This window comes from Nerophis lumbriciformis, linkage group LG03, assembly GCF_033978685.3.
Source record: "Nerophis lumbriciformis linkage group LG03, RoL_Nlum_v2.1, whole genome shotgun sequence".
NCBI classification, from domain to species: Eukaryota; Metazoa; Chordata; class Actinopteri; order Syngnathiformes; family Syngnathidae; genus Nerophis; species Nerophis lumbriciformis.
The window spans coordinates 31,279,070-31,302,993 of record NC_084550.2 but is presented as its reverse complement, the minus strand read 5'-3'; the positions used below and the strand labels follow the sequence as shown (position 1 = coordinate 31,302,993).

Here is a 23,924-nt window from a genome sequence, read left to right as displayed (position 1 = left end):
GCCTGTGGTCTACATCAGTGTTTTTCAACCACAGATACAGTCTGGTGTGCCGTGGGAGATGATCAAATTTCACCTATTTGGGTTAAAAATATATTTTGCAAAGCAGTAATTCTAGTCTGCAAATGATGTGTTGTTGTTGAGTGTCGGTGCTGTCTAGAGCTCGGCAGAGTAACCGTGTAATACTCTTCCATATCAGTAGGTGGCAGCAGGTAGCTAATTGCTTTGTAGATGTGGGAAACAGCGGGAGGCAGGGTGCAGGTAAAAAGGTATCTAATGCTTAAACCAAAAATAAACAAAAGGTGAGTGCCCCTAAGAAAGGGTATTGAAGCTTCGGGAAGGCTATGCAGAACTAAACTAAAACTGAACTAACTACAAAGTAAACAAAAACAGAATGCTGGACGACAGCAAAGACTTACTGTGGAGCAAAGACGGCGTCCACAATGTACTGTACATCCGAACATGACATGACAATCAACGCACACGCGCACGCGCACACGCACACGCACACGCACACGCACACACACAGCTGGCTCCACCTCCCATCTTAAAACTCATTTGTATACTCTAGCCTTTAAATAGCCCCCTTTTTAGACCAGTTGATCTGCCGTTTCTTTTCTTTTCTCCTCTGCCCCCCTCTCCCTTGTGGAGGGGGAGACTCACAGGTCCGGTGGCCATGGATGAAGTGCTGCTGTCCAGAGTCGGGACCCGGGGTGGACCGCTTGCCTGTGCATCGGTTGGGAACATCTCTGTGCTGATGACCCGTCTCCGCTCAGGATGGTTTCCTGCGCTGGCCCCACTATGGACTGGACTCTTACTATTATGTTAGATCCACTATGGACTGGACTCTCACTATTATGTTGGATTCACTATGGGCTGGACTCTCACACTATTATGTTGGATCCACTATGGACTGGATTCTCACTATTATGTTAGATCCACTATGGACTGGACTCTCACAATATTATGTTAGATCCACTATGGACTGGACTTTCACATTATTTTGTTAGATCCACAATGGACTGGACTTTCACTATTATGTTAGATCCACTATGGACTGGACTCTCACTATTATGTTAGATCCACTATGGACTGGACTCTCACACTATTATGTTAGATCCACTATGGACTGGACTCTCACAATATTATGTTAGATCCACTATGGACTGGACTCTCACACTAGTATGTTAGATCCACTATGGACTAGACTCTCACACTATTATGTTAGATCCACTATGGACTGGACTCTCACACTATTATGTTGGATCCACTATGGACTGGACTCTCACTATTATGTTAGATCCACTATGGACTGGACTCTCACAATATTATGTTAGATCCACTATGGACTGGACTTTCACATTATTTTGTTAGATCCACAATGGACTGGACTTTCACTATTATGTTATATCCACTATGGACTGGACTCTCACTATTATGTTAGATCCACTATGGACTGGACTCTCACACTATTATGTTAGATCCACTATGGACTGGACTCTCACAATATTATGTTAGATCCACTATGGACTGGACTCTCACACTAGTATGTTAGATCCACTATGGACTAGACTCTCACACTATTATGTTAGATCCACTATGGACTGGACTCTTACTATTATGTTAGATCCACTATGGACTGGACTCTCACTATTATGTTAGATCCACTATGGACTGGACTCTCACACTATTATGTTAGATCCACTATGGACTGGACTCTCACTATTATGTTAGATCCACTATGGACTGGACTCTCACAATATTATGTTAGATCCACTATTGACTGGACTCTCACACTAGTATGTTAGATCCACTATGGACTAGACTCTCACACTATTATGTTAGATCCACTATGGACTGGACTCTCACACTATTATGTTAGATCCACTATGGACTGGACTTTCACACTATTTTGTTAGATCCACTATGGACTGGACTTTCACTATTATGTTAGATCCACTATGGACTAGACTCTCACTATTATGTTAGATCCACTATGGACTGGACTCTCACACTATTATGTTAGATCCACTATGGACTGGACTCTCACTATTATGTTAGATCCACTATGGACTGGACTCTCACTATTATGTTGGATCCACTATGGACTGGACTCTCACTATTATGTTAGATCCACTATGGACTGGACTCTCACACTATTATGTTAGATCCACTATGGACTGGACTCTCACACTATTATGTTAGATCCACTATGGACTGGACTCTCACTATTATGTTAGATCCACTATGGACTGGACTCTCACACTATTATGTTAGATCCACTATGGACTGGACTCTCACTATTATGTTAGATCCACTATGGACTGGACTCTCACTATTATGTTAGATGCACTATGGACTGGACTCTCACACTATTATGTTAGATCCACTATGGACTAGACTCTCACTATTATGTTAGATCCACTATGGACTGGACTCTCACTATTATGTTAGATCCACTATGGACTGGACTCTCACACTATTATGTTAGATTCACTATGGACTGGACTCTCACTATTATGTTAGATCCACTATGGACTGGACTCTCACTATTATGTTAGATCCACTATGGACTGCACTCTCACACTATTATGTTAGATCCACTATGGACTGGACTCTCACTATTATGTTAGATCCACTATGGACTGGACTCTCACACAATATGTCAGACCCACTCGACATCCATCACTTTCGGTGGTCTCCCCTAGAGGGGGGGGTTACCCACATATGCGGTCCTCTCCAATGTTTCTCATAGTCATTCACATCGACGTCCCACTGGGGTGAGTTTTTCCTTGCCCTTATGTGGGCTCTGTACCAAGAATGTAGTTGTGGCTTGTGCAGCCCTTTGAGACACTTGTGATTTAGGGCTATATAAATAAACATTGATTGATCAACAATGTCCCCACAAAGAAGGATAAAAACAACTGAAATATTCTTGATTGCTAAAACAAAGTAGATGTGGGGAATATCACTCAAAGGAAGACATGAAACTGCTTCAGGAAAATACCAAAAAAAGAAAAAAGCCAGCAAAATAGGAGCGCAAGACAAGAACTAAAACACTACACACAGGAAAAGAGCTAAAAATGGTGTGACAGATGGTGACAGTACACCTACTTTGAGACAAGAGCTATAGTGATGCATGCTTGGTTATGATTTAAAGTCATATCCAACAATTGCAACAACGACTTTTTACTGTCAACTGAGATTCGTTTTTTTACTGATTTCTGCTGGTGGTGTGCCTCCGGATATTTTTTCAACGCAAAAAAAGTGCCTTGGCTCAAAAAAGGTTGAAAAAGTGTGGTGTACATGTTACATTGTCAGGTTAGTTCCACTTCCAGCCACCGTGTTGCACAGTCTGCTGCTGTGTTGCCATCAAACTGATTATTGTCCTGCATGATTGTCATGAACATCCTTCTGCTGAGAGCTCCACTCTGAGGCCCTCACACACACACACACACACACACACACACACACACACACACACACACACACACACACACACACACACACACACACACACACACACACACACAGGCGGTGTTTGTTCCAGTGGGGCCTGACAGAAGGGTCAGTGTCCACCATTTGGGCGGTGCAAGCAGTTGAGGGCTGGGTGCTAAAAAGCCAGCAGGCTCTGCACAAACGGGGTCTGAATGCTCATTAACTTTCTCCCGTGGCTTTCACACAGACGCTTGAAGACAAACGGTCAACATGCGGCGCCCAGAATAAACACGGCGGCGCAAAAGAAAGGACGCAGTCACGCACGGGAGGGTTTTAGAACAGAATACTGCCAGGTCTTCTCTCTTGGCGTGTTTGGCTTGTGTGACGGCTCTGAGGTGAGGCAAGGCATGGTCAGAGCGCCTTGCAGACATGACCATTAATAACTCCTGACGGTTAGCATCACTCTTTCAAATTAAAAAGTTTGTAAAACCATAGCTGATTAACGCTAGGGTTTCATTTTATCACATGGACAAAGATAAGACCTTCTGGAGGAAAGTTCTGTGGTCAGATGAAACAAAAATGAAACTGTTTGGCCACAATACCCAGCAATATGTTTGGAGGAGAAAATCCCAGGAACACCATAACTACCGTCAAGCATGGTGGTGGTAGTATTACGCTCTGGGCCTGTTTTGCTGCCAATGGAACTGCTGCTTTAAATGGGACAATGAAAAAGGAGGATTAGCTCCAAACTCTTCAGGACAAGCTAAAATCTTCAGCTTGGAGGTTGGGTCTTGGGCACAGTTGGGTGTTCCAACAGGACAATGACCCCAAACACACCTCAAAAGTGGTAAAGGAATGGCTAAATCAGGCTAGAATGAAGGTTTTAGAATGGCCTTCCCAAAGTCCTGACTTAAAGGTGTGGACAATGCTGAAGAAACAAGTCCATGTCAGAAAAGCAACACATTTAGCTGAACTGCAGCATTTTAGTGGTCAAGTGGTCAAGCAGAAGCTTGTGGATGGCTACCAAAAGCGCTTTATTGCAGGTAAACTTGCCAAGGGACATGTAAGCAAATATTAACATTGCTGCATGTATACTTTTGACCCAGCACAGTTTCAGTAGAGCCATAATAAATTCATAAAAGAAGCAAACTTCATGAATGTTTTTTGTGACCAACAAGTATGTGCTCCAATCACTACATCACAAAAAAATAAGAGTTGTAGAAATGATTGCAAAGTCAAGACAGCCATGACATGATGTTCTTTACAAGTGTATGTACACTTTTGACCACCACTGTAGCATTCTGGCCACCGGCTAACATCCCTTCACAGTGCAAAGCCAGTTCCAAGTCAGCAATCCTCGCCTCCATGCCGGCAAATAAAGTACATTTCTGACAAACATCCTCCCTGGAAGACATGGTGGATGTCAACTGCTCATGGTGAATGCATCGATACTATGTTTAGGACTTTGTCAAAACTGACACACAAATGGATATTCCTCACCGATACTGGTATTCATTGGTACTTTATGTAAAGATGTGGGGGGGGAAATGCAGTTTTATTTGCATGTATAATAGCACCAGAGGTTGTGCACCAGCAACATCATGTAACATCTCACAGCAGGAAGTCTTTTGTCAACATCTGCTTTGTAGGTCTTAAAGAAGTGCAGTTATGATGTCATCATCTAGTACCACACAGTTCCATCACTGTGTTTCCATTCATTACTCTAGCTGTAAATATGATGTATGAGTGGCACTCGTGTGCAGACACTTCAACTGAACGTGACAGCGTGTCATAATTACCACTGTCAGCTGGAAATAACAAAAAAAAAATTAAATAGTCGTATCATTTGTCAAGACTCTCAACAGACCTTCTGGACCCACCCGATTAGGAACTGGTACCAAAAAGACCTGTACTCTGTCTAGATCCCTGGTAACAATACTGAGTAGTTTGATACAACAGTGGTTAGATCATTATTTTTCTATGATGAAATAATCTCGTGTTGTTTTTGTTATGCAATACTATATGTACTAGGGTTCTGCGGTATACCGGTACTAGTATAGTATTGTGGTACTAAAGTACCGGTTCCCCTTTTTTTTTTTTTTTTTACGGGCATGACGGCGCGTCGTCACATGGTGACATTGCTGGTTTTAGGAGCAGAGGAGCATGTTGGGCAGCACACACACACACAGAGTACTTACAAGCAGACACAGTGTGTAGACAGAAAAGGGAGAAAGGACGCATTTTGGTGTAAAAAGTAAAGATAAAGGTGAAGTTATAACACTGAAACACCCTCAGGAAGAGCTGCTTTAAGACATGGCTAGCTAGCTAGCGGCTAACGTCCATCCACAGTGTTTTAGCTACTTCTAAGTCACTAATCCTGGTCTCCATGGCGACAAATACAGTCATTTTCTTACAAGTAGCATTATCACTGGAGGAGGAGGAATAGCTAAACATGCTTCACTACACACCGTAGGAGGATACAATAGCTCACCAGCATCACAATGTAAACAAATGCCATGGGTGGATCTACACCTGACATCCACTGTAATGATACCAAGAACAACAGCATTTCTAGTCGATACTACTATGATGACATCGATATTTTTTATCGTCACAAAATATTTTTTTTACTATTTTTTTAAATTCATATTATGTTTATAAAGTCAGTAAATATGCCCCTGGACTTTGAATATAATAAATAAATGATAAATGGGTTGTACTTGTATAGCGCTTTTCTACCTTCAAGGTACTCAAAGCGCTTTGACACTACTTCCACATTTACCCATTCACACACACATTCACACACTGATGGAGGGAGCTGCCATGCAAGGCGCTAACCAGCACCCATCAGGAGCAAGGGTGAAGTGTCTTGCTCAGGACACAACGGACATGACGAGGTCGGTACTAGGTGGGGATTGAACCAGGGACCCTCGGGTCGCGCACGGCCATTCTTCCACTGCGCCACGCCGTCCCTGACCAATGTATGATCCTGTAACTACTTGGTATCACATCCATACCTAGGTAAATGTGTGGTATCATCCAAAACTAATGTAAAGTATCAAATAAGAGAAGAATAAGTGATTATTACATTTTAACAGAAGTGTAGATAGAACATGTTAAAAGAGAAAATAAGCAGAAATTAACAGTAAATGAACAAGTAGATTAATAATCCATTTTTTACAGTTTGTCCCTCATAATGTGTACAAAATAATAGGTGTATAAATGACACAATATGTTACCGCATACGACTAATTAGGAGTCTTTGTTTGTTTACTTAATACTAAAAGACAAGTTGTCTGGTATGTTCAACATTTTATTTAAGGACTAAATGACAATAATAAACATATGTTTCATGTACACTAACATTTGTTGTTACAATAAAGACAATAATGACATTTTATTTGTGCTCCCCTTTATTTAGAAAAGTATTGAAATACATTTTGGTACCGGTGCCCAAATATTGGTATGGAGACAACTAATATGTAGAGTAGACACATGTCAAAGTGTATTAACACGTTACTGAAGAAGATAATCATACAGTATATAAATACTTAAATAACATCAATACAGCTTTTAAACAATATTTACTGTTTGTCCTGACCAGGGAAAAAACATGTTTATGTTTATTTATTGACTTATTAAGTCAAAGATTCCAGTGTGTGTTGAAGTACTTTTTGGGCACAATCAACAATGTGCTGATATTGATGATCATGTTGGTCACAATGACCGTGAGAAGAACATTCCATACCATGACATCACTGTAACAACCCCTGACATCACTGTAACAACATGTGACATCACTGTAACAACACCTGACATCACTGTAACAACACCTGACATCACAGTAACAACACCTGACATCACTGTAACAACACATGACATCACTGTAACATCACGAGACATCACTGTAACAACACGTGACATCACTGTAACAACACATGACATCACTGTAACGACACATGACATCACTGTAACAACACCTGACATCACTGTAACAACACATGACATCACTGTAACAACACCTGACATCACTGTAACAACACCTGACATCACTGTAACAACACCTGACATCACTGTAACAACACATGACATCACTGTAACAACACCTGACATCACTGTAACAACACCTGACATCACTGTAACAACACATGACATCACTGTAACATCACGAGACATCACTGTAACAACACCTGACATCACTGTAACAACACATGACATCACTGTAACACCTGACATCACTGTAACAACACGTGACATCACTGTAACAACACGTGACATCACTGTAACGACACGTGACATCACTGTAACAACACGTGACATCACTGTAACGACACATGACATCACAGAAACAAATGGAAAGTTTTAAAATAGTGGCCTGCTCACCCGTGACTACATTGGTGTGTCATGAAAAAGTGTCCTTTAATTAATATCATCCTTCCTTCTCACAGGTTAGCCTTACGTACTAACCTGTATTTTCCCCATATTAAAAAAAATAAATCCCGCTTTTCCCTAAATTTCCAGGAAGTTCCCGTTGAAATAAATGGGAAATGTTTCCAAGTTGGACAATTCCCACATTTTTCAAGCTATTCAAACCATTCCAACATCAACACATTCCACTCATCCTGGCCATCCAAACTATTATTTTTCCCAATTTAAAAACATTCCAGGAATTCCCAGAATTCCTATTTTTTCAAACCCTTTTTTCACAAGACTACATTTTTTAACCCACTTCAACCGATCCACCGTCAAATCATTCTCTTAATCAGGACAGAACTGGAAAAATTTCCGCTTTTTCCGAAATTCCAGGAATTCTGTAATACTATATCTCAATTAAAAATGTTACTACTTCAACATTTCCTGACCGTTTAGAAAAATTCCAACACCAACCATTTCAACTCATTCAAGCATTTTCCAAAAAATTCCCCCTTTTCCCGAAATTGAAGAAATGTATATGAAAATCTTATTGAAAAGAATGGGACTTTTTTTTTTCAACTTTATTTTCAACCTTTTTTTAGTGAGATGACTCCTTTCACATTTTTCAACCCACTTCAAGCGTTCCACTGTCAAAACATTCCTCTGAGTCACGACAAAAAAACAAGTTGGTTTAAGAACTTGAAAAATTCCCGGTTTTCCCGAAATACCGTAATACCATTTTTCAATTAAAAAAGTGCTACTTCTTCAACAGTTCTTGCCCCATTTAAACAATTCCAACACCAACCAATTCAGGACATTCATGCCCCTAATCATTTTCAAAAAAATTCAGCTTTTCCCCACATTTCCAGGAAGTTCCCGTTGAAATAAATGTGACATTTTTCCAAGTTGCACAATTCCCACATCTTTCAACCTAATCAAACCATTCCAACATCAACACATTCCACTCATCCTGGACATTCAAACTATAATTTTTCCAAGTTTAAAACCAATTCCAGGATTTCACAGAATTCCCAATTTTTCAAACCCTTTTTTCACCCTGTTTTCTGTCAACTACTCCTTCCACATTTTTTAACCCACTTCAACCGTTCCACCATCAAAACATTACTCTTAATCAGGACAAAAAAACAAAGTTGTTTTTTGAACTGGAAAAATTCCTGCTTTTTCCGAAATTCCAAGAATTCTGTAATACTATATCTCAATTAAAAATGTTACTACTTCAACATTTCCTGACCGTTTTGAAAAATTCCAACACCAACCATTTCAACTCATTCAGAAAATTCTAGTTTTTTAGCATTTTCCAAAAAAGTCCCTCTTTTCCCGAAAATCCAAAATTTCAATGAAATTCCCATTGAAAAGAATGGGATATTTTTTTTCTAAACTTATTTCCAACCTTTTTTAGTGCGGTGACTCCTTTCACATTTTTCAACCCACTTCAAGTGTTCCACTGTCAAAACATTCCTTTTAGTCAGGACAAAAAAACAAGTTGGTTTAAAAACTTGAAAAATTCCCGGTTTTCCCGAAATTTCGTAATACCATTTTTCAATCAAAAAAGTGCTACTACTTCAACATTTCTTGATCAATTTAAGCAATTCCAACACCAACCAATTCAGCTCATTCAGGACATTCATGCTTCTAATCATTTTCCAAAAAATCCCGCTCTTCCCCAAATTTTTTTTCCAAGTTGCATAATTCCCACATTTTTCATGCTACTCAAACCATTCCAACATCAACATGTTCCACTCATCCTGGACCTTCAAACTATCATTTTTCCAAATTAAAAAAAATTTCAGGATTTCCCAGAATTCCCATTTTTTCAAACCCTTTTTTCACCCTTTTTTCTGTCGACTACTCCTTCCACATTTTTCAATGCACTTCAAACGTTCCACAGTCAAAACATTCCTCTTAATCAGGACAAAAAACAAAGTTGTTTTTTGAACTGAAAAAATTCCCGGTTTTCCAGAAACTCCAGGAATTCTGTAATACTATATCTCAATTAAATATGTTCTTACTTCAACATTTCTCGACCGTTTTCTAGTATTTTTAGTATTTTCAAAAAAAATTCCTCTTTTCCAGGAATTCCAAAATTTCCATGAAATTCCCATTGAAAAGAATGGAAAACATGTTTTCTAAACTTATTTCCAACCTTTTTTAGTGTGATTACTCCTTTTCACATTTTTCAACCCACTTCAAGCGTTCCACTGTCCAAACAATCCTCTTAGTCAGGAAAAAATAACAAGTTGGTTTAAGAACTTGAAAAATTCCCGGTTTTCCAGAAATTGCGTAATACCATTTTTCAATTAAAAAAACTGTTACTACTTCAACATTTCTTGACTGATTTAAACAATTCCAACACCAACCAATTCAGCTAATTCAGGACATTCATGCTCCTAATTATTTTCCAAAAAATCCCACTTTTCCCCAAAATTCCCACATTTCCAGGAAGTTCCCATTGAAATGAATGGGACATTTTTCCAAGTTGGACAATTCCCACATTTTTCAAGCGATTCAAACCAATCCAACATGAACACATTCTGCTCATCCTGGACATTCAAACTAACACTTTCCCAAGTTCCAAACCAAATTTCGGTTTTCCTGAAAATTCAAACTCTTCAACATTCAAACCATTCTTACATTTGTACTACATTCTGTCAGCATTTCACTTCAACTTCAGCATTGGAACATTCACACCTCATCTGGTTGACAAATAATATTTATCTTTAAATAACTTTTACTGCAAATGAATATCGCCTCTAAATATCGCTTATCGGCCTCTATGACTTCTGATAATCAGTATTGGTATCGGCCCTGAAAAACATGTGTGGATCTGTAGAGTAGACCATAGAAGGGGATTCTTAATGTGGACCTAGCCACGTCAAACGCTGCATGTTGTTGTTGTTGTTGTTGACAAGTAGTTCAGTGCTAAAAGCAAGGTTATCTTTGGAGTGTCCTGCTAAAAACATCGTAAAGGAAGGCAGCTGGGGTAAAAAAAAAAAAGTGAAAAGAAGCCACTTTGGGAGGTGCAACTCCCAAGTAATCTAATTGACCTCCATGACACAACCTGAGTTGTCAAATGTTCTCTTTGAGGGCCGCCAAGCTAAATCCAGTGAGACAAACATCCTGTGAGGCAGGCTTTGGACGGCCTGATGCATTCTGGCTGCTTAAGAACAATGGAGGGAATCTGTCACAGCAGCAGAACGCGTTAATCCCTTCCACATTTATCCCAACAGCATTGAAATCTCTTGCTGAGCATCTTGGCGTGTCACGTTCATCGAGGACACAATGTTTGGGCCTCGCGCTCGCTTGGGTCTCTCCAGAACATCACTTCCACATGTTGACGTGTGGCCTAGAAGAAGTGGCCATCATCTTCAGCTAGACCACAACTGCTTTCGCACCTTCCGTTGTTAGGAATAAACTGCATTAAAATCGCCTTTGGCATCTGGGACAGAGGCGGGACAGAGGCGGGACAGAGACGGGACAGAGGCGGGACAGAGGCGGGACAGAGGCGGGTGCACAACACAATACACAGTCCCATTCCATAAACCATGCAGTATAAATTATATTCACTTGGTAGATACTGATAGAAAGTTTGTTGATATTAAGATAAGTTAAAGCACGTTTGTTGATATCAGAGTAAGTTAAAGCAAGTTTGTTGACATCAGACTAAGTTAAAGCAAGTTTGTTGACATTAAAATAAGTTAAAGCAAGTTTGTTGACATCAGAGTAAGTTATAACAAGTTTGTTGACATCAGAGCAAGTAATAACAAGTTTGTTGACATCAGAGTAAGTTATAGCAAGTTTGTTGACATCAGAGTAAGTTAAAGCAAGTTTGTTGACATTAAAATAAGTTAAAGCAAGTTTGTTGACATCAGAGTAAGTTAAAGCAAGTTTGTTGACATCAGAGTCAGTTATAACAAGTTTGTTGACATCAGAGTAAGTTAAAGCAAGTTTGTTGACATTAAAACAAGTTAAAGCAAGTTTGTTGACATTAAAATAAGTTAAAGCAAGTTTGTTGACATCAGAGTAAGTTATAACAAGTTTGATGACATCAGTGTAAGTTATAACAAGTTTGATGACATCAGTGTAGGTTAAAGCAAGTTTGTTGACATTAAAATAAGTTAAAGCAAGTTTGTTGACATCAGAGTAAGTTATAACAAGTTTGTTGACATCAGAGTAAGTTATAGCAAGTTTGTTGACATCAGAGTAAGTTATAGCAAGTTTGTTGACATCAGAGTAAGTTAAAGCAAGTTTGTTGACATTAAAATAAGTTAAAGCAAGTTTATTGACATCAGAGTAAGTTATAACACGTTTGATGACATCAGTGTAAGTTAAAGCAAGTTTGTTGACATTAAAATAAGTTAAAGCAAGTTTGTTGACATTAAAATAAGTTAAAGCAAGTTTGTTGACATCAGAGTAAGTTATAGCAAGTTTGTTGACATCAGAGTAAGTTATAGCAAGTTTGTTGACATCAGTCAGTTATAGCAAGTTTGTTGACATTAAAATAAGTTAAAGCAAGTTTGTTGACATCAGTGTAAGTTTTTCGCAAGTTTGTTGACATCAGAGTAAGTTATAGTAAGTTTGTTAACATTAAAATAAGTTAAAGCAAGTTTGTTAACATTAAAATAAGTTAAAGCAAGTTTGTTGACATCAGAGTAAGTTTTTCGCAAGTTTGTTGACATCAGAGTAAGTTAAAGCAAGTTTGTTGACATTAAAATAAGTTATAGCAAGTTTGTTGACATCAGAGTAAGTTATAGCAAGTTTGTTGACATCAGAGTAAGTTACAGCAAGTTTGTTGACATCAGAGTAAGTTATGGATGGATGGATGGATGGATGGATAGATAGTACTTTATTGATTCCCTCAGGAAAATTAAAATTCCAGCAGCAGTTTACAGAGTTGAGATCGAATTTAAAAAGTAAAAAGTAAAAAGTAAATAATGGGGGTATAAATTAAAACAAAATAAAAACATATTACAATAAGAATAAAAATAAAAACCAACAATGAGAATAAAAATATAACAGGAAAATAAGAATATAACAAGAGAAACTAGGCAGTAGTGACCATGTTATGAAAAAGTATTGCTAGTACCCCCCCAGAGAGCAGTTGTACAGTCTAATGGCGTGTGGGACAAAGGAGTTTTTGAGTCTATTAGTCCTACACTTGGGATGAAGCAGTCTAGAACTGTACAGGCTCCTCTGGCTACTGATAATGCTATGCAGAGGGTGACTGGCATCATCCACGATGCTCACTAGTTTTTCCACAGTCTTCTTCTCTGCCACCGTCACCAGTGAGTCCACTTTTATTCCCATCTTAGAACCGGCCCGCCTGATCAGTTTCTCCAATCTGGAGCTGTCCTGTGTTTTTGTCTGATTATCCATTATTGTTCTATTTATTTAATGATCTTTCAAATGTGAAGTATCAGCATCAGTATCGTGATGACTAATACTGCCCCTGTTACGACTTGGTATCAGGAGGCGTCTCCTCACATATTGCGTGGGAGTCATTCTTAGCCGGTAATAACAGCAGCTTTGACAATGAGACGCTAATATGATAGAAAGTGTTGCTTAGTCACAGCAGAAGACTGCTGACTTTGCAGCTGGCCGTTCATGCTGGGTGAAATACATGTCTTCCCTTCAAAGTTAGCACGTGTGGGTTGATGTTTCTCATAGTATTTGCACTCTGCAAGTACTGCAAGTTGACATACTTTCTGGTGAATAACTCTCCACAGTGTGTGGCGTCGCCATGCTCGCCCACAGGCATCCATCAAGGAATCGTTAACAGGTCTGGCAAATGATTGCCAGGAACCAAAACACTGGGAAGCAGTTCTTGACAAGAACAGGTTTTTAATTCCCATCCCAAATGATTATATCATTGTATGATATCAACACACCCACACATCATGTAATCTGTTGTGAACGACATCATGGATGTAACATCAATGTACAAACAATCATACACACACAACACATCTCATCTGTTGTTTTGTTGTGAACGACATCATGGATGTAACATCAATGTACACACAATCATACACACACAACACATGTCATCTGTTGTTTTGTTGTGAACAACATCATGGATGTAACATCAATGTACAAACAATCATACAGACACACAACACATGTCATCTGTTGTGTTGTTGTGAACGACATCATGGATGTAACATCAATGTACAAACAATCATACACACACAACACATGTCATCTGTTGTGTTGTTGTGAACGACATCATGGATGTAACATCAATGTACAAACAATCATACACACACACAACACATGTCATCTGTTGTGTTGTTGTGAACGACATCATGGATGTAACATCAATGTACAAACAATCATACACACACAACACATCTCATCTGTTGTGTTGTTGTGAACGACATCATGGTTGTAACATCAATGTACAAACAATCATACACACAACACATGTCATCTGTTGTGTTGTTGTGAACGACATCATGGATGTAACATCAATGTACAAACAATCATACACACACAACACATGTCATCTGTTGTGTTGTTGTGAACGACATCATGGATGTAACATCAATGTACAAACAATCATACACACACAACACATCTCAACTGTTGTGTTGTTGTGAATGACATCATGGATGTAACATCAATGTACAAACAATCATACACACACAACACATGTCAACAGCATCACACTCCCCTCCTCCACAATAAGAGCGCTGTGCGCAACATCCGGTCTGACTGCACTTTACAAAATAAATGTTTCCAAACAGTACCTTACACAAGCACAATATGCTTAAGGCACTTATCGATACATTTACACAATTTGTATGCTTTGACTTAAACTCACACAAAGCCAAACTACAAATATGTATTTTGCCAATAAATGTGAGGATGTATGCTTTTATTAAATTGAATTTAGGACCAAAAAGCCACACTGTATGGGTGTAAAATAGGTTTGGAAAGTAAAAAATGAAATCAAAAAAAATAAAACGGAAGAACTGAATGTGATTGTTTTATTATACTGCTATTGTTATTTTAATGTATGTTGTTGATTCATTACTAACTCATTGTTTTCAAATTAACGATTAATGATGTTATTAATCATGATTTTAATAGCAGATGTTCCATAATGTTCCAGTCCTACCATAAACACAATGTTAAACTAAGAAATGATGTAGTCTTTAATGTACAACATGCATCAAAGTGGCCCCTGCCATCTTTTCACCAGTCAGTACGCAGCCCTTGTGGAAAAAGTTTGAATACTGTAAATAGAAAAAAAAAATTCAATTTAAAATTTTAATAGAAAAAGAGTTTGTAAAAAACTAAAAAATAATTTGTAAAAAAACTAAAGGATTTCATGGTGGCCTAAATATCCTTGACTTGACGTGACGTGTGACAGCTAACTCATGCCTCAGGCACAACCGCTTTTAATTACAGCGATTAGCTCACTTTCACGCGCGCATTGCTGTAAGAATATTAAAATATGCTTCTAAGTGTGGGCTGCAAATGTTTACTTCATTTCCCCACGCAGGAAGATGATCAGTTTGAAGTGGATTTACTCCACCTGCCAAACAAAGAAATGAAATGGCGCACTTTGGGCACCTCGGACGGGCCGACACAAACCGGTTCTTCTGCTCGGTGCCACCGACCTGACGGACCACATTCTGCTGTGGAGTCACGCCTGGGACTTCAACAAACGAGCTGTTGGCTCCAAAAAATAACATTTTGCATCCTGGGGAAATATTTGTCACAAAGACACAAGCAATAAGGAGCAGGAGTGGACTGAATATAAGACTTGATTCTGCTAACTGATTGTTTGTTGGCCACCTTAAACACAAAGTAGATACACACGCCATATTGTCGTCTAACATATGAGCTACATGATGGACCTCACAGTCACTTATAGCATGTTTGTTGACATCAGACTAAGTTATAGCATGTTTGTTGACATCAGAGTAAGTTATAGCAAGTTTGTTGACATCCAACTAAGTTATAGCAAGTTTGTTGACATCAGACTACCGTAAGTTATAGCAAGTTTGTTGACATCAGAGTAAGTTAGAGCAAGTTTGTTGACATCAGAGTAAGTTATAGCATGTTTGTTGACATCAGAGTCAGTTATAGCATGTTTGTTGACATCAGACTAAGTTATAGCAAGTTTGTTGACATCAGAGTAAGTTAGAGCATGTTTGTTGACTTCAGAGTAAGTTATAGCAAGTTTGTTGACATCAGAGTAACTTATAGCATGTTTGTTGACATCAGAGTCAGTTATAGCAAGTTTGTTGACATCCAACTAAGTTATAGCAAGTTTGTTGACATCAGAGTAAGTTATAGCAAGTTTGTTGACATCAGAGTAAGTTAGAGCATGTTTGTTGACATCAGAGTAAGTTATAGCAAGTTTGTTGACATCCAACTAAGTTATAGCAAGTTTGTTATAGCAAGTTTGTTGACATCAGAGTAAGTTATAGCAAGTTTGTTGACATCAGAGTAAGTTAGAGCATGTTTATTGACATCAGAGTAAGTTATAGCAAGTTTGTTGACATCAGAGTAAGTTATAGCATGTTTGTTGACATCAGAGTCAGTTATAGCAAGTGTGTTGACATCCAACTAAGTTATAGCAAGTTTGTTGACATCAGAGTAAGTTATAGCAAGTTTGTTGACATCAGAGTAAGTTATAGCAAGTTTGTTGACATCAGCGTAAGTTATAGCATGTTTGTTGACATCAGAGTAAGTTATAGCAAGTTTGTTGACATCAGAGTAAGTTATAGCTAGTTTGTTAACATCAGAGTAAGTTATAGCATGTTTGTTGACTTCAGAGTAAGTTATAGCAAGTTTGTTGACATCAGAGTAAGTTATAGCATGTTTGTTGACATCAGAGTAAGTTATAGCAAGTTTGTTGACATCCAATTAAGTTATAGCAAGTTTGTTGACATCAGAGTCAGTTATAGCAAGTTTGTTGACATCAGAGTCAGTTATAGCAAGTTTGTTGACATCATTATAGCAAGTTTGTTGACATCATTATAACAAGTTTGTTGACATCAGAGTAAGTTATAGCATGTTTGTTGACATCAGAGTCAGTTATAGCAAGTTTGTTGACATCCAATTAAGTTATAGCAAGTTTGTTGACATCAGAGTCAGTTATAGCAAGTTTGTTGACATCCAACTAAGTTATAGCAAGTTTGTTGACATCAGAGTAAGTTATAGCACATTTGTTGACATCGGACTAAGTTATAGCTAGTTTGTTGACATCAGAGTAAGTTATAGCAAGTTTGTTGACATCGGACTAAGTTATAGCAAGTTTGTTGACATTAGAGTAAGTTATAGCAAGTTTGTTGACATCAGAGTAAGTTATAGCAAATTTGTTGACATCGGACTAAGTTATAGCTAGTTTGTTGACATCAGAGTAAGTTATAGCAAGTTTGTTGACATCGGACTAAGTTATAGCAAGTTTTTTGACATCAGAGTAAGTTATAGCAAGTTTGTTGACATCGGACTAAGTTATAGCAAGTTTGTTGACATCAGAGTAAGTTATAGCAAGTTTGTTGACATCCAACTAAGTTATAGCAAGTTTGTTGACATCAGACTAAGTTAGAGCAAGTTTGTTGACATCAGACTAAGTTATAGCAAGTTTGTTGACATCCAACTAAGTTATAGCAAGATTGTTGACATCAGAGTAAGTTATAGCAAGTTTGTTGACATCGGACCAAGTTATAGCAAGTTTGTTGATATCAAAGCCAGTTATAGCAAGTTTGTTGACATCAGAGTAAGTTAGAACAAGTTTGTTGACATCAGAGTCAGTTGTAGCATTTTTATTGACATCAGAGGCAGTTATAGCAAGTTTGTTGACATCAGACTAAGTTATAGCAAGTTTGTTGACATCCAACTAAGTTATAGCAAGTTTGTTGACACAGAGTAAGTTATAACAAGTTTGTTGACATCAGACTAAGTTATAGCAAGTTTGTTGACATCAGACTAAGTTATAGCAAGTTTGTTGACATCCAACTAAGGTATAGCAAGTTTGTTGACATCAGACTAAGTTATAGCAAGTTTGTTGACATCAGACTAAGTTATAGCAAGTTTGTTGACATCCAACTAAGTTATAGCAAGTTTGTTGACATCAGAGTAAGTTATAGCAAGTTTGTTGACATCAGACTAAGTTATAGCAAGTTTGTTGACATCCAACTAAGTTATAGCAAGTTTGTTGACATCAGAGTAAGTTATAACAAGTTTGTTGACATCAGAGTCAGTTATAGCATGTTTGTTGACATCAGAGTAAGTTATAGCATGTTTGTTGACATCAGAGTAAGTTATAGCATACCTGCCAACTTTTGAAATCAGAAAAACCCGGTAGGTCCAGGACAAAGTCCTGGTGGGGGGTTCAGGCTTCGCCCCCGACGCAAAATGATTATTAGCATTCAGACAGGTTAAAATGTTGCTAAAACCATCACTTTTCTATCAGTCACAGTGACTTTTGAAAACAAAAATATTACAGCAAAAATCATATGGGTTGATTGACATGTTTATTCTGTAAGCTAATTTCAATAGTTTGAAATTATTTTGACAGTTAATGCCAGTTATCCTGTCAACCTTTCACAAGACTTCAATTTGTTAATTGAAAGTATAAACAGTATAAACACTTTTTACAGTAAACAAATGGTAAAACAGTACTAAACAATTCCATTAAAAAAAAAATTGGTGTCATTATTAACTTTCTGTCCAAGCTTGTATAATCTACTGCCTTGTTCAATTGTATAAAATATTATGTGCCTAAAATTCACATTTCTATCACAATTATCATACTGTAAACATGGTAAGCTAACTTCATTAAAATTAATAGTCCTGTCAATAGCAGGGAATTACAATTCAAATGTAGTTTTTTTGTAAGCCTTTCAAAATAATTCAAAATATGAAAAATTAATGACAATTAATTTAAGCCATCAGACACTTGAAAAGTGGCACATCACATCTCTAATGTAATCATTTTAACTTTTCAACAGAAATAGCACTGCAAAAATATTAAGGACATACTTCTGTATTTTGGTAGTTATGCTGTCAACATTTAACAAGATTTCTTCAACTTGGACTTGAAAGCATAAATAGTATAAACACTTTTAACAGTATAACAGTACTAAACAATTCCAATAGATAACATTGGTGTCATTACCTTTTTGTGGCTAAAATCCGAAAAAACGTTGAAAGTTTTCCACTTGTATCGCTAGCAACGGCATTAGACTTGTGTTCTTTTGTCCCAACGTGGTCTTTTACATCGCTAATTCCTCCGTGTCCGATCGAAAAATCTTGTCTGCACAAGGTGCAATTCGCGTAGTTTTCACCCTTTTTGGAACGGATAATTATTCCCGGATAGGCTTTTGAATATTCTTCACGGAATGACTGCAGTTTTCTTTTCGGTTTAAGACTCGTTTGCGATTTTTCTCCGGCTGATTCCATGATAGTTCGCTCGTTTGGAAACAATGGCAACAGGTGCCTCGTGCTTGGCAGCGGTGCTATAAATAGCCTCGCGCATTTTAAAAAAAATGTTTTTTTTAAATTAATGAAAAACCGTATTTTTTATCACTGCAACCGTAACCCGGAATAGGTTGATGAAAACCGTACTAATTACGGGAAAACCGGAGTAGTTGGCAGGTATGTTATAGCATGTTTGTTGACTTCAGAGTAAGACGCACCAAGCCAGAAAGGAGTCAAAATGCCTTACGTTTACTGTACATGCATGCAATCTTCTGTCCCGGTGGTTTTAGCATCATATAATTCCACAAACTAGATCAAATAATGCAGATTACAGCACAAATGGAACCCGATGCTGATATTTGGCATGTTGACGTATGTCATGACGTGGACTATGGGATGCTTTGTTTTCCCGGAATGCAAAGGAATTGGAGCGGACGTGACGTGAAGGTAAATACATCATTTTATTTTAACACTAACAAAAGGTACAAACTAAAGGCGCGCACAAGGCGGACACAAAACTTGCCTATGAACTAAACAATAAACTAGCACTTGGGCAAAAGCTATGGACATGAAAACGAAAACACTTACTGTGACGTGAAAAAACTAAGACTTACGTGGCATGGCATGAAGCATAAACAGGGCATGATAATGACAGAGGTATCAGAGTTAGCAGAAGTCAATGTCCCCAGGCAGACTAACTGAAAGTGACAGGCTTAAATAGTAGTGATCATGATTAACACAGGTGTGTGATTCCAAACGGGAAACAGGTGAAACTAATGGGTTGCTATGGTGACCAAACAAGAGAGCGTAAACAGGAACTAAAAAGTCTTAAACCAACAGGACATAACTAAAACAAAACATGATCACAAAGACATGACAACGCATATCCGTATCAGCCTCTTTTTTTTATCGATGTCAATCTTCTTTCTTTTTTTTTATATGTTTTTTACAACTACAACAGAACTACATCAGCAGATACCACAATATATACATATACTGTATAGCACCCAGGTCCAAATAGCAATATAGCAAGTTGCTAAAGTGCTAGCATTAGCAATAGAGTGAAATATTTATTGATTTAAAAAAGTGTGTATCCATGTTGGAAGCTTGAAATTTCGCTTCAAATGTGTCCAAACAGCAATATAGCAAGTTGCTAAAGTGCTAACAGTAGCAATAGAGTGGATGATTTCTTTATTTAAAAAGTGTGTATCCATGTTGGAAGCTTGAAATGTCGCTTTAAATGTGTCTAAACAGCAATATAGCAAGTTGCTAAAGTGCTAACAGTAGCAATAGTGAGATTATATATTTATTTAAAAAGTGTGTATCCATGTTGAAAGTTTGAAATGTTGCTTTAAATGTGTCTAAACAGCAATATAGCAAGTTGCTAAAGTGCTAACAGTAGCAATAGAGAGATGATATCTTTATTTAAAAAGTGTGTATCCATGTTGAAAGTTTGAAATGTCGCTTTAAATGTGTCTAAACAGCAATATAGCAAGTTGCTAAAGTGCTAACAGTAGCAATAGAGAGATGATATCTTTATTTAAAAAGTCTGTATCCATGTTGAAAGTTTGAAATGTCGCTTTAAATGTGTCCAAACAGCAATATAGCAAGTTGCTAAAGTGCCAACAGTAGCAATAGAGTGGATTATTTCTTTATTTAAAAAGTGTGTATCCATGTTGAAAGTTTGAAATGTCGCTTTAAATGTGTCTAAACAGCAATATAGCAAGTTGCTAAAGTGCTAACAGTAACAATAGAGTGGATTATATCTTTATTTAAAAAGTGTGTATACATGTTGAAAGTTTGAAATGTCGCTTTAAATGTGTCTAAACAGCAATATAGCAAGTTGCTAAAGTGCTAACAGTAGCAATAGCGAGATGATAGATTTATTTAAAAAGTGTGTATCCATGTTGGAAGCCACAGAAGTTCCACAAAGGAGTTTAAAGGAGTGTAAAAGATGTCTTACCTTGGCAAAATGCAGCAGCAAAGCAGACTGGAGGTGGTTAATGTCTCCCGTGGACGTGCTGGCGTGGAAGTTCTGCAGAAAGCGAGAAAAAGGCTGTCAGAAGACATGTTGGACGTGTAACACTCCACACTCCAAACTAACACTCCACACTAACACTCCACACTCCAACACAAAGTCGCTCTTTCCTTCTGCCTTCTTCCCTCCCAACGCGGGCAGCTCCGCGGAGAAAAATGTGAAAAATGACAAAGATCCCAAAACTTCAGCGCGAGCGGCGAGCAGCGAGCAGCGAGAGAAGAGAGCTAGTAGAGTTGAGCAGAGAGCTAGTAGTTGGTAGTTAGTAGTTAGTAGTAGTTAGTAGTTGAGCCAGTAGAAGAGAGCACAACTCGCCGCTCCAGGAGATTTGAAACAACTTACCTTCTTCTCAAATCGCCGTCCTTGATGGATTTTCCCCACTTTGCTCGCCAATGTTTGGGCGAATATTTGCAGTGAGCTTTGACAGCAGACGTGGAATGTGAAGTATGACTCTGGTATGAAATCAACGCACTCCACTGGAAGACGCGGGCAGGAGGAGGAGACCAGGAGGCCATTGGTGAGCGTCAATCAACGGACGGGGGCGGGGCCTGCCACGCAAGCCACGCCCCCCAAGTGAGGAGCGGGGCGGCCGATACTGAACTGTGGTATCACTTGTATTCTCGCGATACTTATTTACTCTTGTTTTTTTATCTGTCTTGGCCAATGATCATACAGATATATAGTAGATGTGATCATATAGTTGATGTAGATGATCATATAGTAGATATAGATGATCATATAGTAGATGTAGATGATCATATAGTAGATGATCATATAGTAGATATAGATGATCATATAGTAGATCTAGATGATCATATAGTTGAAGTAGATGATCATATAGTTGATGTAGATGATCATATAGTAGATGTAGATGATCATATAGTTGATGTAGATGATCATATAGTAGATGTAGATGATCACATAGATGTAGATGATCATATAGTTGATGTAGATGATCATATAGTAGATGTAGATGATCATATAGTTCATGTAGATGATCATATAGTTGATGTAGATGATCTATATCTGCTGTACACATTTACTTTTCAAAAGAGAAGTGTGGGATACTTATTAGTATTTGACTTTATGACATGGTTTAATTTTAAGTTTGGACCACAGCAGGAGGAGATATAAAGAGATATAAAGGAAGAGGGAGATAAGACAGAGAGACAACAACAACAAACACAACAATAACATCAACAACAACATCAAATAGGATATGATCAAATATGATAGTAAAAGTGATACCAAAAAAGTAGTTAGTAAATAAAAAACAATAACATTATTACACTACAAATGGACCAATACAAATACCAATAGAAATATCACTATTGATAATGAATAACAACAATAATTACCTCTAGTATCAACAATAAAATAGTTCAAATGGAACAATACATATACATCATGATAACTTGAAATACAAAAGAAAGCAGATAAATGGAGGGGAAGAAAGAGAAACAACCTATATTAACCGTGTAGTTTGTTATAGTAATAATAGGTTAAGCTTAAGCAGTGTGGGTGGACAATGTGAATATGAGTACAGATACATGTATCTGTACATATACATGTACATATATATGTACATGATCTGTACATGTATATGTACATGTATCTGTACATGTATATGATCTGTACATGTATATGTACATGTATCTGTACTCATATTCACATACATGTATATGTACATGTATATGCACATGTATATGTACAGTATGTATGTATTGTTGTTTGTTCAGTGAATGTGTGCGTAGATGTATGTACCATATGTGTCTCAGTATGTATATGTGTATTATTGTGCCTGCATATGTACCTATGTATGCACGTATGTACTTGTGTATGCACATATATACCTACAGTATGTATGCATAAATATACCTACAGTATGTATGCACGTATGTACCTATGTGTGCATGTATGTACCTATGTAAAAATGGTAAATGTTATATACTTGTATAGTGCTTTTCTACCTTTTTAACCCTTGTGTTGTTTTCATATTGTTGTTACTCAGCCAATGTTTGTGGGTCTGATGGACCCGATGCATTTTGTGGCTTTTAATGCCTCACAATCAAACACTTTTATGTTAAAATACTGAACAGATGTTTACCTTATCCCAAAAAACATCTGTAATGAAGTGCTTTGAGAGGCTGGTAAAGGAATATATTGTCTCCAGACTTCCCCCCACATTCGACCCATACCAGTTTGCTTATCGCCCTAACCGCTCCACAGAGGACGCCATCTCCTCTGCACTCCACCTGAGCTTAGAACATCTGGAAGGAAAGGACACACACGTGCGGATGTTGTTCCTGGACTTCAGCTCAGCATTCAACACCATCATCCCGCAGCACTTGGTGAGCAAACCTAGGATTCAGTACCCCCCTTTGCAACTGGCTGCTTGACTTCCTCACAGACAGACCCCAATCTGTGAGAGTGGGCAACAACACCTCCAGTGCCATCTCCCTGAGCACCGGCTCCCCCCAGGGCTGCGTCCTGAGTCCACTGCTGTTCACCTTGATGACTCATGACTGCTGCGCCAGGTCCACTACTAACCACACGACAGTAGTGGGCCTCATCTGTGACAACA

General features: G+C 38.0%; 1 protein-coding gene across 8 annotated transcripts in view; it reads right to left on the bottom strand.

Moving 5' to 3' along the window:
• The window catches only part of LOC133582976 (transcriptional enhancer factor TEF-5-like), a 111,033-nt gene extending 89,199 nt beyond the window's left edge, over positions 1-21,834 (bottom strand). For all 8 annotated transcript variants that reach the window (XM_061937092.1, XM_061937098.1, XM_061937113.1 and 5 more), the window contains exons 1-2: positions 21,683-21,834; positions 21,269-21,340 (exon numbers count right to left, since the gene is read on the bottom strand). The gene's annotated coding sequence lies outside the window, so the exon portion shown is untranslated. The remainder of the gene's footprint in view (positions 1-21,268; positions 21,341-21,682) is intronic.
• Between the last annotated feature and the right edge of the window lie 2,090 nt (positions 21,835-23,924).